The sequence below is a fragment of the Echinops telfairi genome, unplaced genomic scaffold (assembly GCF_000313985.2).
Source record: "Echinops telfairi isolate 266 unplaced genomic scaffold, ASM31398v2 ScPeMD7_7469;HRSCAF=8507_1, whole genome shotgun sequence".
Classification (NCBI taxonomy): domain Eukaryota; kingdom Metazoa; phylum Chordata; class Mammalia; order Afrosoricida; family Tenrecidae; genus Echinops; species Echinops telfairi.
In genome coordinates this window covers 35429670-35442436 of record NW_022111373.1, presented here as the reverse complement: position 1 = coordinate 35442436, position 12767 = coordinate 35429670, and the positions used below count along the sequence as shown (strand labels likewise).

The 12767-nt window shown below is 38.8% G+C and overlaps 1 pseudogene; it reads right to left on the bottom strand.

The window, feature by feature from the left end:
• Positions 1-9882: 9882 nt before the first annotated feature.
• Positions 9883-11749, bottom strand: LOC101638785 (annotated as a pseudogene).
• Between the last annotated feature and the right edge of the window lie 1018 nt (positions 11750-12767).

Below are 12767 nucleotides of genomic sequence, written 5' to 3'. Positions count from 1 at the left end.
TAAATAGTTTAAGGTCTGTTTGTTGACCTTTAGGAATGTTTTCTGACCCAGTCTGATGGGGTGCTATGCCCTGAATCCAAGGTCTAATTTTGGTATTCCCTGGGGACTTTGTTGCTCTGCTCCCCTTGCTGTTCTGTTGCACACCCTTAGTATTTTGTCTTGGTGTGGTGGGGTCAGATCAGCCACAATTGCCACACTGTGTCTCCAGTGTTTTCCCCCATAGGGCTATGGGTCAGTGAGGTATGTCATGTCTCTTAGTGGGGCTGGCCATATGGTCCTCTCTGTGCATTGGCTGCTCTAAGCAGGGATATCGTTCTCAAGATTTGGTGGGCCAGGATGTGTTCCACTCTCTCTTCCTCCCCCTTCATTTGCTCCTGTGTGCTCTGATCAGACATGTCCCTCTCCCTGAACTGTATGTAGCTTCAGTGCTGTCCTCTGAAGTACTTTTCTGGGGAGGGGCACCTGTCTATGTAGTTGGGTTTGGGGTCAGTCCCTCTGACCTCTCTACTAGTTCCCCACTTCATGCTGGTATGTTGCATTCACATCTTGGAGCACTGGGTTGAAGTCTGGTCCCTCTTTTCCTGTGGAGATATAAACAATACACTCCCCTTGGGTGGGCTTGTGCCCTGCTCCCCTACTACCCTCTTTTTTTATAAAACTCTCTCTTATACACATATAAGTGTCTATTGATTTGTTTCTCAGTCTACCAGGAATAACACATCCTCCAATTCAGGCCTCTGCACTATTCTCACATAAAATATGAACAACTATTAAACTGACTCTCACAAAGAAATTTTAAAAAATGAGTTCTAGGGTTTAGATTTCCATGGGAAGCATTTCTAAATATATTTTGGGATGTCAACATGTGCTCTACACCAAATATCACTTATGGTGATGACCAGTCAATAACTTTTTTGATGGACATACTCATTCAAAATGTAAGTGTGGAGTTTGTGGAAAGGAAATGAACCTTGGAAGTTGATTATCAGAGATTGAAATCCTGGTGATATTTACTACAAAGTTATTTAACTTTTAAAAATCTTAATTCATCTGAAAAAGAAAATAGAGATAGGGACATCTACCCTGTAGGGCTCTTGTAACAAATTCAATGAAATAATAATGTATACAAAGAACTTAGTAAAGCTTCTGGTACATGGTAGTTTCTTGCTAAGTGGTAATTATTGTGGTCATTATTATCAACATTCCTGATATCAGATGTTCTGATACTACATAAAACAGTGTTTCCCAAGGTGGGTGATATCATCCCCAGGGGGCACTAGAATGATCCAGAGATGTGGTAGAAGCAGATACCTACACTTTATCTTGAATTATGCACTATAATATAAAAAATTTTAATTGCCATGGGGGCACTGAGTAATTATTTCCCCCCAAATAGAGGTGGTAGTTAAATAGGTTTGGGGACCTATACTAGAGAATAATAAACAGATTCAGTGACACATAGCCTAAACATCTTAAAACTTTATATGTTAAAGTCAGACTCTATCTAATGCCATGTTAGTTACCAAAGTAAACTGGAACAGGATTCCTTTCTCTGTCATATTTTCCTCCAAAGGACTTAGCAAGATCTAGCTTTTCAGAATAACTCTGAGGGTGGTCCTCAAAGAAGGGAAAAGGCAGTGGTGGTTTGGTGGTAGAAGTCTCCCTTTCCATGTAAGACAGCAGGGCTGGATTGCCAGTCTGTGCACTTCGGGTACAGCCACCAGCCAGCAGCCAGAAGCCAGCTCTCATTGGAGACTTGCATGTTTCCATGATGCTGAACAGATTTCAACAGAGCTTCCAGACTAGAAGGCTAGGAAGAAAGACTTGATAATTAATGTACTTCAGAAAATCAGCTACGAACACAAGGCTGAGGTTGTCCTGAGTTGAAGATCAACTGAATGGCATTTAACAACAATACCCATTCAGGTGGTGCCATTGAGCTCTGTGAGATGCACCCATTGCCATCAAGTTGAACCTGGATTATAGTGACCGTATGTGACAATGGAGAACTGCTCCATAGGGTTTCTGAGAGAGACTGGAGCCTCAGATTGTTCTCAAGGAGAAGCTGGTGGGTTTGAACCTCATGATTAGCAGCCCCATCCTTAACAAGGCCTATGAAGTAAGCCTAAATAGAAATAATGGTTGACAAGAAGAGATGCAGGCTTAATATTTCAAATCAGAATTCCTTGTTGGAATTACGTCTGCCCAATGTACAACATGTTTTCCTACTGGTACAAATGTGAACTCGCCTGGGATTCTTGCAAAGGAATGGTAAAGCACAGTTAGAGGCTAAGGAGAGAATTTTCAGCTTGATCATGAGAGTGACGTAGGTTTATAAAAGAACCCTTTCTCCCTGACTCTTCCCTCCATTTCTCCTTTATTTCCTAAGATGTGCCATGCGTTGTGCAACCAAAGGCTATTTCCAGTCAATAAGAGAGCAGATGAAAAGCATTCCGATATTTTTTCTATTTTCACTTGTTCTGGGAAAGGTGAAAACCACTCCATGGAAAGTGGCAATGAACGTACAAATGTGCTTGACACAACGGATGTGTGTATGGATTGTGATAAGGGTTGTACGAGCCCCTAATAAAATGATTTAAAAAAAAAGGAATAAAAGCTTAATAAATTAAAAAAATAAAATAAGGTTATAAAAAAAAGAAAAGTTAAATAATGTCAAATTTCATTTGACTTCTGGTTCAGCAGAGAGATGCTGTGAGTTATCTCCTTAAAACTTTTTGACATAGGAAAAAAGTAAAATAATTCCAATTTCACACTTAGTCTACTTTCCGAAGCCTTTTATTTTTATTTTTTTGCTTAAATAGTTGCAATACCCCTTCTTAACAAAAGGGATGGAGAGAAAAATGGAAACCTTATAAAAATTGTATTTTAGAAATTATATGGCAATATGAGCTGAAAGTTGAAGTTGAATTCAACTATTTATCCTCATGTTACTCCAGAAATAATTTATCTCCAAAGTTATTCATTAAATTAACAAATTACCTGGGAGTTTTGCCTAATGTTGAAGAAAAAAAGAGGTGTTCATGTTATGTCGCATGACCAAGTGGAGCATTAAAAGAAAAACAAAACAAAAAACCTACATATAAGCATACTTTTTGATAATATCATTTAGTAAATAGATTATTTACTTATAGAAAATGTATTGATTTAGCTAAAATAAAAGGAATACCTCTTGAAATGCATTTTTGGGATCACACAGTTTCATAAGAATACCTTCTGCAGGGTATCGATCAGATTACCCAATTCTGGACTCCTCCCTAAATGTGCCAAAGGCAAAGAGAAGGTTAACATAATCTTAAATGTCACTGCTCATGAACCTTAAGATAATTTGCTATTTGTGAAGAATTAAAAACCTACCTTTAAAAAAAAAAACCTACCTTTATTTTTTCAACAGTTTTCTTGTCAGATAATTCATATAGCATACAATTCAATAGTTCAATCACATCAAGAATAATTGTAAAATCACCACCACAATCAGTTTTAGAACATTTTTCTTCACTCATGTACTCATCATTTTTAGCCCTCCCTTCACTTTTCTCTGCCTTATTCTCCAGGAACCATTAATCTAGTTATGGTCTCTATAGATTTACCTATCCTGAACTTTATGTACAACAACAAACAAACAAGAAAACAAAACTGATGAGCATAACAAAGTAAAACAGATAAAGACCTAAATTTTAAAGAAGCAGAAATTAAAAACTAAAACAAATTTAACTGATCATAAGAGATATCACATGATAGAATGCTGAATTTTAACCTAACTGCATCTGCAACGATTCACTTTCCAGTGCAATCTACGTGTCAGCCAGGTTGTTCACTATTCTGTTCCAAAGTTGGCGGGGATTCACCAGGAGCTTACTCCATGTGTGTTTCCCTTTCAATGTTTTTTAACTGACACAGCTTTAAAATGGGTCAACAGGGAGATCAAAAGATATTACATTTTAACCTTACTGTGTCTACCATAATTGATTTGACAATGCTCTCTGTCTGATCACAGGATTACTCACATCCCTCAAAGATGATCAGAGGGTAGTCATTGGAGGCTTAATCCATGGGCAGATCCGCTAAATGGATTGTGGGCTTCCACTGTAGTCCATAGCTTTCTGCCAAACAGGTGTTCACAATGTAAGCTCTGATACCATTCTCTCCTTTAGAGTTGAGTTCTATTATTCACAGTCCTTGGATCAGACAGGCTGGTGTGATTCCTCCATGGGAACTTAGTTGAATCCTCCCTTAGATGGCTGCTTGTTTGAAGACAAGCCTTTAAGATCCTGGGCATGATTCTTTTTGATAGTTGGGCATCGTCTTCACCACACTTAGCTATAGCACCTACTTTTTCAGTGATCTCTTAATGAAGTTGAGCATCAAGCTGACAGGGCCCAGACAGGGCCATGTAGTTGAACAAGTTGTTCTTAGATTGGGGCTAGAATTAAGGGGAGGCCCAAAATCCATTCATGCATCTATGGTTTATATATGTCTCTGGTTCACTGTGGAGACATCATTGTCCTTTTATGTTAGAAAACATTAAAGATAATTGAATATTTTTACTAACTTTAGAAGCCACCTCATATTTATCTCATTGATCCATTTTGAGTTTATATATATATATATATTTATCTATAATTATAGACATATATCATGAGTTATAGGTCCAACTTTATACTTTTATATATAAAACATTTTTTGTACATTTGTTGCCCTCATCATTCTCAAAACATTTTCTTTCTACTTGAGCCCTTGGTATCAGCTCCACATTTTTTCCCCTTCCTCTGTGCCCCCTCCCTCATGAACACTTGATAATTTATAAATTATTATTATTTTGTCCTGTCTTACACTGTCTGTCATCTCCCTTCTGTCTGTCTGTTGTCTGTGCCCCAGGGAGGGGGCTATATGTAGATCCTTGTGATCATTTCCTCCTTTCTACCCAACCTTCCACTTACCCTCCTGGTATCACTACTCTCATTCTTGGTCCTAAGGAATTTATCTGTCCTGGATTCCCTGTGTTTCCAGTTCTTATCTATACCAGTGTACATCCTCTGGTCTAGTCAGACTTGTAAGGTAGAATTGGGATAATGATATTGGGGTGGGGGAGGAAGCATTAAAGAATTTGAGGAAAGTTATGTTTCGTTGCTGCTACACTGCACCCTGACTCATCTCCTTCCTGCTCATCTCCTTCCTGCGACCCTTCTGTAAGGGGATGTCCAGTTACCTACAGATGGGCTTTGGGTCTCCACCATGCACTCCCCCTCATTCACAATGATAGGATTTTTTTGTTCTTTGATGCCGGATACTTGATCTCATCGATACCTTGTGATCACACAGGCTGGTGTGCTTCTTCCATGTGGACTTTGTTGCTTCTGAGCTAGATGGCCGCTTGTTTGTCTTCATGTATTTAAGACCCCTGACACTATATCTTTTGATAACCGTGCACCATCAGCTTTCTTCACCACATTTATTTATGCACCCGCTTTGTCTTCCACATAGAAACATTTTTAGCAAACCAATTTACCCCAACTCTGGTTAGATATATCTGTCTGTTAAATATTCCTTCCTATCTATCAAGAGATAAAATCATGAAACAAGCAAAGACAAATCTTGATCATGTTAATTATTTGTACGATTCATCTCCTATTGAAGGTAATTTTAATATCCAGTCAAAATTTAAATTTATATATCTAATATTATTTTCTTACCTTAAAATTTTATTTTCTATGTTATAGATTCTCAAATTTGCAGTTCACCCTACATTTAATTGGTTTTCAGATTTCCATAGATGTAGATATGATACTAGGGCTAATGAAGTAAATAAAACTAGGTGCAAGCATTAAGATTCACTGGTCTCTAGCATATTTTTTCATATACCCATACTTTTCTAGACTATCCTAATCAAAGGCTTGACCTCCCCACCCCTTTCCTTTGCTTATTTCCTGGTCAGTGCACTATACTCTCACTAATTCCGGTTTGAAATGGTAAATTCTGTTCTCTAGCTTTCATCCCTTTCTAGTAATCTACTTCTGTGAAAAAAAGTCCTGCCACAACATTTGAACTTAGAACAACAGTCATTTGTTGTTGTTGTTGTTGTTAGACGCCATTGAAAACAAGATGCATTGACAGTGGCTGTTTTTGTGGCTCAGGCATAGGGATAATTGTGGGGATGGCCCAGGGCCGACTCGATGGCACCTAACAGCAACAACAACGGAAACACAGGGTATGACTTGGGTCACATCCTCGAATAAGGGCAGGACTCAATCCCATCTTAATCCCGTAACAGAGAACACCTTCCAAAATGGAATCATAGCCACAGGCATGGAGTCCAGAATTGTAAAGCATCACACAAGTCTTCTCACTAGAAGGGCCATATTAAAAAGCCCATATAGCTCCAATTCTTATTCTCCTTTAGGTCAATTTTCAGATCTGAAAACTTCAGAGAGCAAAAGCATTTATTTAAATTCAATATGCTGGACACACAATAGTGCAATACTAATGGAAAACATGTTCTTTATAATTTACAAATTTTCTAAATTAATTTTAAAATTATCAATAAAATGTTTTATTGGCAGCAGTTCTCACAGCCATTGAGTCAAATCTAACTAATAGTGAACCTACAAGACAGAATAGAACTATCCTTGGGTTTCTGATACTTTAATCTTTGTGGGAGTAGAAAGCCTCATCTTTCTCCCATGGAACTTTTGGTGGTTTTAAGCTGTTGACCTTGTGGTTTGAAGCCCAACTCACAGACCACTATGCCACCAGAACAATGCTTAAAGTATACTTTGGCAATGATTTGAATATATTTGAATCTCAAATTTGACTTATTGTTAGTTCAACTTTAGTATACCATGTGTCTTAAACTACGTGCGCTAGAGAAGCACAACCAGTAATATATTTGTATATCAAAATATATCAAGTTCAAGTCCAGGCAGGCTCCATTCCATGGGTCAAATATTAGACTTGAAGTTTTTCCTGGCCTGTGTAGCTACAGGCGCTGGTGAATCCAAGATTAATAGAAAGACCACAGACTGGTGGTTGTGAAGGTGAATGAATACACGGATGACAAATCAGATGGCAAGTTGCTGACAACTTCTAGGATTGTTATCTTAGTCTGGCTTGACTAGAGAAACATATTCATAGACACTCATATGTGTATAAGAAAGAGCTTTATATATGAGAGCAATTGAATATTGAGAAAACATCTCAGCCTAGTCCAGATCAAGTCCATAGTTTTATATTAGCCCATAAGTCCAATACCAATCTATAAATTCCTCTTCAGACTCATGCAACACATGCAATGACACTGAATGCAGGAAGATCACAAGCCAATGGATGGAAAGCCTTGTGGATCCAGTAGCATTGAAGGCATCTCAGTGCTGGCAGGGGTCTCCACATGGCTCCTTCAGCTCCAGGGTTCTAGCATAACTCCATGTGTCTTATCAGCAATCATGTCTTAAAGGGAGTGAGTGTGTTTCCGGCTTCCAGTGAACTATTTATCTCCCTAGCGCCTCTAAATGAGGTTATCAGGCTGCAACCTGATTGACAGGCTAAACTCCACCCCTTCACTCATTAAGTCTCAAATTGACAACAGATTATGTAACTACTACAGGAAGGCAATATGGCAAGTCATTGACTTAAGTCCTAAGAACCCGAGGTCAATTAGTCAGATGCAGGATCTCGCAAAAACAAAAACAAGCAAGCTTTTCTACAGGGTCCACTTATATCAGAAGCTGACCATACTCCCAGGGAAAAGTCCTTTCAATGGAGTACATCAGGGTTGTTTCATCCCACCCTGATATTTTAACTGATTGGCTCTTCCTAGAAGATCTCATCAGGGGGTGATTACATTGTGTTAAATCATATTATGGGGTTTTACTACATTCTAACTGGTAAACCGCAGAGGATCCTAGCCCAGCCAAGTTGACATAGGTGCTGGTTAGGTCTGTGCCAACTCGGTTTTGCCAGGATTCTTACAGGCTTGGCAGTCAGGATTTGGTTACCCCCCATGATGTTACCAAAAAGTATCATTAACTCCACAGTGGGATCTGCTGTGAGCAGGTAAGTGTTACTGGTCTTCCTTTCCTAGTGACCCCAACCGGAAACAACACAAAACCTATGAATTACACTACATTAACTAGAGGCTTAAAGAAGATTCATCTTATGTTCTTCTAAACTTCTACTGCAATTGAGCAACCAACAACAGTATACTTATCCAGCAAGTGAACATGGCTTAAAAGCAATTTTTAGAAGGAAAGTAAAATGATGCTTCTCTCATATAAGTACCATCTTCCTTAGTATCATACTTTCCATTTTTTATTGTAAATATCTAGTATGGGGGTCAAAATTGACATTCGTACTTTGAAACTTTTTGTCAATATGATCCAATGGCATGTTTATTCTGTTTTGAGAAACAAGAATGCAGATTTAGGGTGGGGGCGTGTAGGAAGGGAAGAAAATACCAATCTATTTCTCATGAAATATGGATAATAAAATTCTCCTTTGATTACTTCAGGAAATGGGTATACTTTATGGAAAATTAATTTTGTTTGGTGAAAACTGTGTGAGGGAAATAGCTCTTGGTATTTGACCCAAGTTTCTGGAGAGCAGTGACTAGGGTTTTTATTTTGAACTGACTTAGAGTCTGTGGCAGTTACATAATCTGTCAATTTAAGAAAAGGTTAGAGTCTAGCCTGTCAATTAGGTCGCATCCTGATGACCTCATTTGGAGGCTTGATGGACATAAATAGCTCACTGGAGGCCAGACCCACATTCTCTGCATTGTCTTCCTGCTGACAAGACACATGGAGTCAAGCTGATGGAGCCAGAGCTCTGGAGTTGGAGGAGCCATGCATAGACCCACACCAGCACGGAGATGCTTCCACTGGCACTGGATCCACAAGGCTTTTCACCACTGGCCTGTGATCTTCCTGCATTCAGCATTATTGCATGGCTTGTGAGTCTGAAGAGGAATTTATAGACTGGTACCGGACATTTGGGCAAATATTGGACTTATCGACTTGATCTGCACTGGGCTGGGATGTTTTCTCAATATTCAATTGCTCTTGTATATAAAGCTCTTTCTTATACACATATAAGTGTCTCTGCATTTGTTTCCCTAGTTCACCCAGACTAACACAGTATATATTCAGTATTTGTATATTGACTCCTACACATATTACTGAAAAAATATCAGGTAGTGTGTGTGAAAAAGAAGACTGAGGAAGAATTTGTCAGCAGGGCTGTAGCTTTGCTGAAAAAAGAGTGGACTTAGATTTGTGTTCTCTTGAGTGACCTATGTTACCTACAAAATGAGTGATTCTGACTTCCATGCAGAGAACAGAAAGCATATCTTAAAAAATGTTAGTGATTTTATAAGGCTTTGGAGACAGAATTTTAATAGTCTTCATGCCCCTAGAGGTTGAAAGAAACAATATCATTGTTTCTTAAATGGAAAAACAAAATGAAAATATCAGTTTATATGAAAGAACACTAGAAAAATCAGTAAAAAACAAAACAAAGCAGAAAACTTTGTAGAACAGAAACAACTTTGCTGTTTTCTACAACTATTGTTCAATAAATATAAAAATAAAATAGCATTATAAAAGTAGCTGTAAAAACAACTGTTGTGAGAGTATTGGTAATGTTGAAGTGATTATCTGAATGTTTTTATTACTTCTTTAAAAATAAAACGAATGTGGGAGTCCATTTTTAAAAATTATTACATTTAAAATATATTCATAAAGCAAATACCCAAGTATCTGCTGCTCAATATTATCAAATCTCATCTCAACATTAAAAAAATTTTTTGGTGTGTTTTTGTACATTATAACAGAATTTATAAGTGGAAATTTCATACTTATTTCTAGTCAATATTCAGTTTTTCTTTGTTGCAGACACTGTATTTTCTACATAGGATAGGTACTCTACAACCATAATTTCTTCCTCTTCCAGAGTTGAGTCGAGATAACTTCTTGTTCTGCAATGTCTTCCAATATTTCATCGACTGCCCCTATCTTCATATTCATCTGTTGAGGCACTAGAAGTATCTGCAGACCCGGAAGGGGATGTGGATGGCGCTGATGAGGAATCTTCCGCCAAGAGCTGTGCATCAGGAGGAAGGTTCCCACTGCTGTGTGCAAGAGCCTGTGCAGCCGGCTGGATGTGTCCCCTGAACACTCTCAGTGCCGCTCCAGCAATAACAGCACCAATGCCCGGTACACCGTTGGTCAAGATTTTCCTCAGTAGGACTTTCCTGAGTGCTGTTGCTTTCAAGATCTGCATTGCTGAACCACCACATTTGTGGAGTACTAAGAAGAACCCTTAGCTCCGTCTAGCTCCCCATTAGCCCGGAGAAGGGTCTGCTTGGCTGCATGTGTGGAGTAACCCATTCCTTTCACAGCGTTGATGTCCTGCAATTGGCATCTCTTCTTCTCTTTTCCTGACATTCTTATCTGGGCCAATTCCTCTCTGTGGCTGGTGATGTGAGTAAGCTGCATGCATGATCCACGTTACCATCGAATGCCCTCAGGCTCAGCCTGGACTGTAAATCGCAGCTGCAACAAATGATGAATTTTTGATGGATCAAGGTATAGCTCCTTAAAGAGTTGACATGTCTTGTTGAGATACTCACCAACTTCTTCACCATTTCCAATGTAATAGTTTCGGATACCCTGAAGCAAGTAAAATCATAAAAACAATACTTTATCTAGACCACAATGTTTATGTGGATCAGTCTCTGATGATTTTCTCCGTAACAATTTTTAAAGCATTTCTGGGCCAAGTTTAATTTCCCCCCTTCATTATCAAGGCATTCCAGTTGCTCCAGGTAGAAGCACCATACTATATCTAGCTGAAGCACTACATACTTATCTATGATATCCAGTAGTTCTCTGCAGAATTCACAGAAATATTTCTCGGTATCAAAGGCATGGCAACTCGATTCCATATTCTTTTCATTTCAGGAAAGCTCGGCTCTTCTCATGATATTCCAAAGCTAATATAAGGGCTTTTCTCTCTGATGGGGGAATCTTGAGTGGTCTGCCTGTCGGGTTGGCTATATCTAAATAAGCTGTCGTTTCTGGATCCACCATCATTTCTGCTCTTTCAGCCTGGGTTTCCAGTCCCCACCCCCCACCCCCACCCCCAGCCCCGCCTCCCAAATCCTCTGTATGTTTTTCTTTCAGTTCTGCTTCAGTTTGCTCTTCTTCTTCTACCTGAAAGTTCTTTCTTGCACCCTTTCCTGATGGCTTTCGTTCCAGCACCATACCCTTCACATTATGGGTCACTCTTTGCTCTTCCAGTGTTTTTCCTACTTGAGCTATTTCTTGTTTATGACAATTTTGATAGAATTTTCTTGACATCCAAAGGCTTCAGCTATTTTGAACCTCAGAGGTTCCCTGCCAGTGATGTGCAAGTAGGTCTCCAACAGGTTTTCCTGTCTTTTCTTAATCTTGGAGGTAACAACACCTCAATTATAGTAATTCCTGTTTTATAGTGATCATTTCCCGTGCCACGTTCAATTGCTTTGCACCATATTTCTTCTATTATTTTTTTCTACCTCATGTTCACAACACCGTAGCATATCAGAGTATTTCTTAGCAAGGTCCTTTAATGCCTCACCAAGTTCTTTATTTTCATCTGTATATGAAGGTTTCCAAAATTGAATTTTGTCTTCCCTTAAAAACTGAGTTAATCTTGCTTGAAGATATTTCTTTTGTGCCTTCCTGTCCCACCGCCTCATCTACCATTCCTCATCTTGACATTTTGTATACTTTGCCTATATGTTTTATTTTTGTTGGTTTGTTTTTAGTTAAAGAAATGAAATAGTTAATGGTTTTTGTATATCTTTTCCCAGAAATAGCCATCATCTTGAACTTGATGGGTATTATCCCAATATTTCCTTTATCATGTGAAAATTGAGGAATTTGTGTGGTATGGCCTTCTTTGATTACACAAGGGAGGAGCATCCCATTTCCCATGAGCCCAAGGTTAATTGCCACAAGGCAGAGACCAGACATATCTCCATCATCCCTCTATATCCTTTCTGATACCAACTTTCCCTTCCAGAGCAATCCATTTCTCTACTGGTTTCAACAATCTCTCTATTTGCACGCTTCCACCTAGGTACATGGTAGGATTTATAAAGACTATGGATAGAGAAACTATGGATAGAGAAACTATGGATGCAAACAAGCATCCATAAACAACTGGTGGTATTACTTGTTATATTTTTAAAATTTAAATAAAAGATAAAGTAATATAACTTCATAAAAATGTCCCCTTTTAGCCATTCACCTTCAATAGAACACTTAGGTTGCTTTCAGGTTTCTGATACTATACACCAAGGGTGGGGAATGTCCAGCCCAGAGGCTGTATAAGGCCCACAAAATCATCAATATCAGCTAACATCACACACCTCACCAAAAAGAAGCAGTTTCAGCTATTACATTAGGGGGCAGTTAGTTAAATGTTTGACCAGTATGGTGTGTGTTTTATACTACAAATGTCAAAATGGCTGTTGGCAGGAAAAAGGTGCTCCATCGCCACTACAGACAATGCTGCTTCTATGATAAATCTCTAGAAGTGAAATTGTTGGGTTGTATGGGAGCTCTGGTGGAATGATGGTTATACATTGGGCTAGTAACGACAAGGTCCACTTTTGGAAACCATCAGTCACTCTTCAGGAGAAAGACAGGGCTTTCTACTCCCATGAAGCATTACCGTCTCAGGAAACCACAGGGGCAATTTTACCCTGTCCC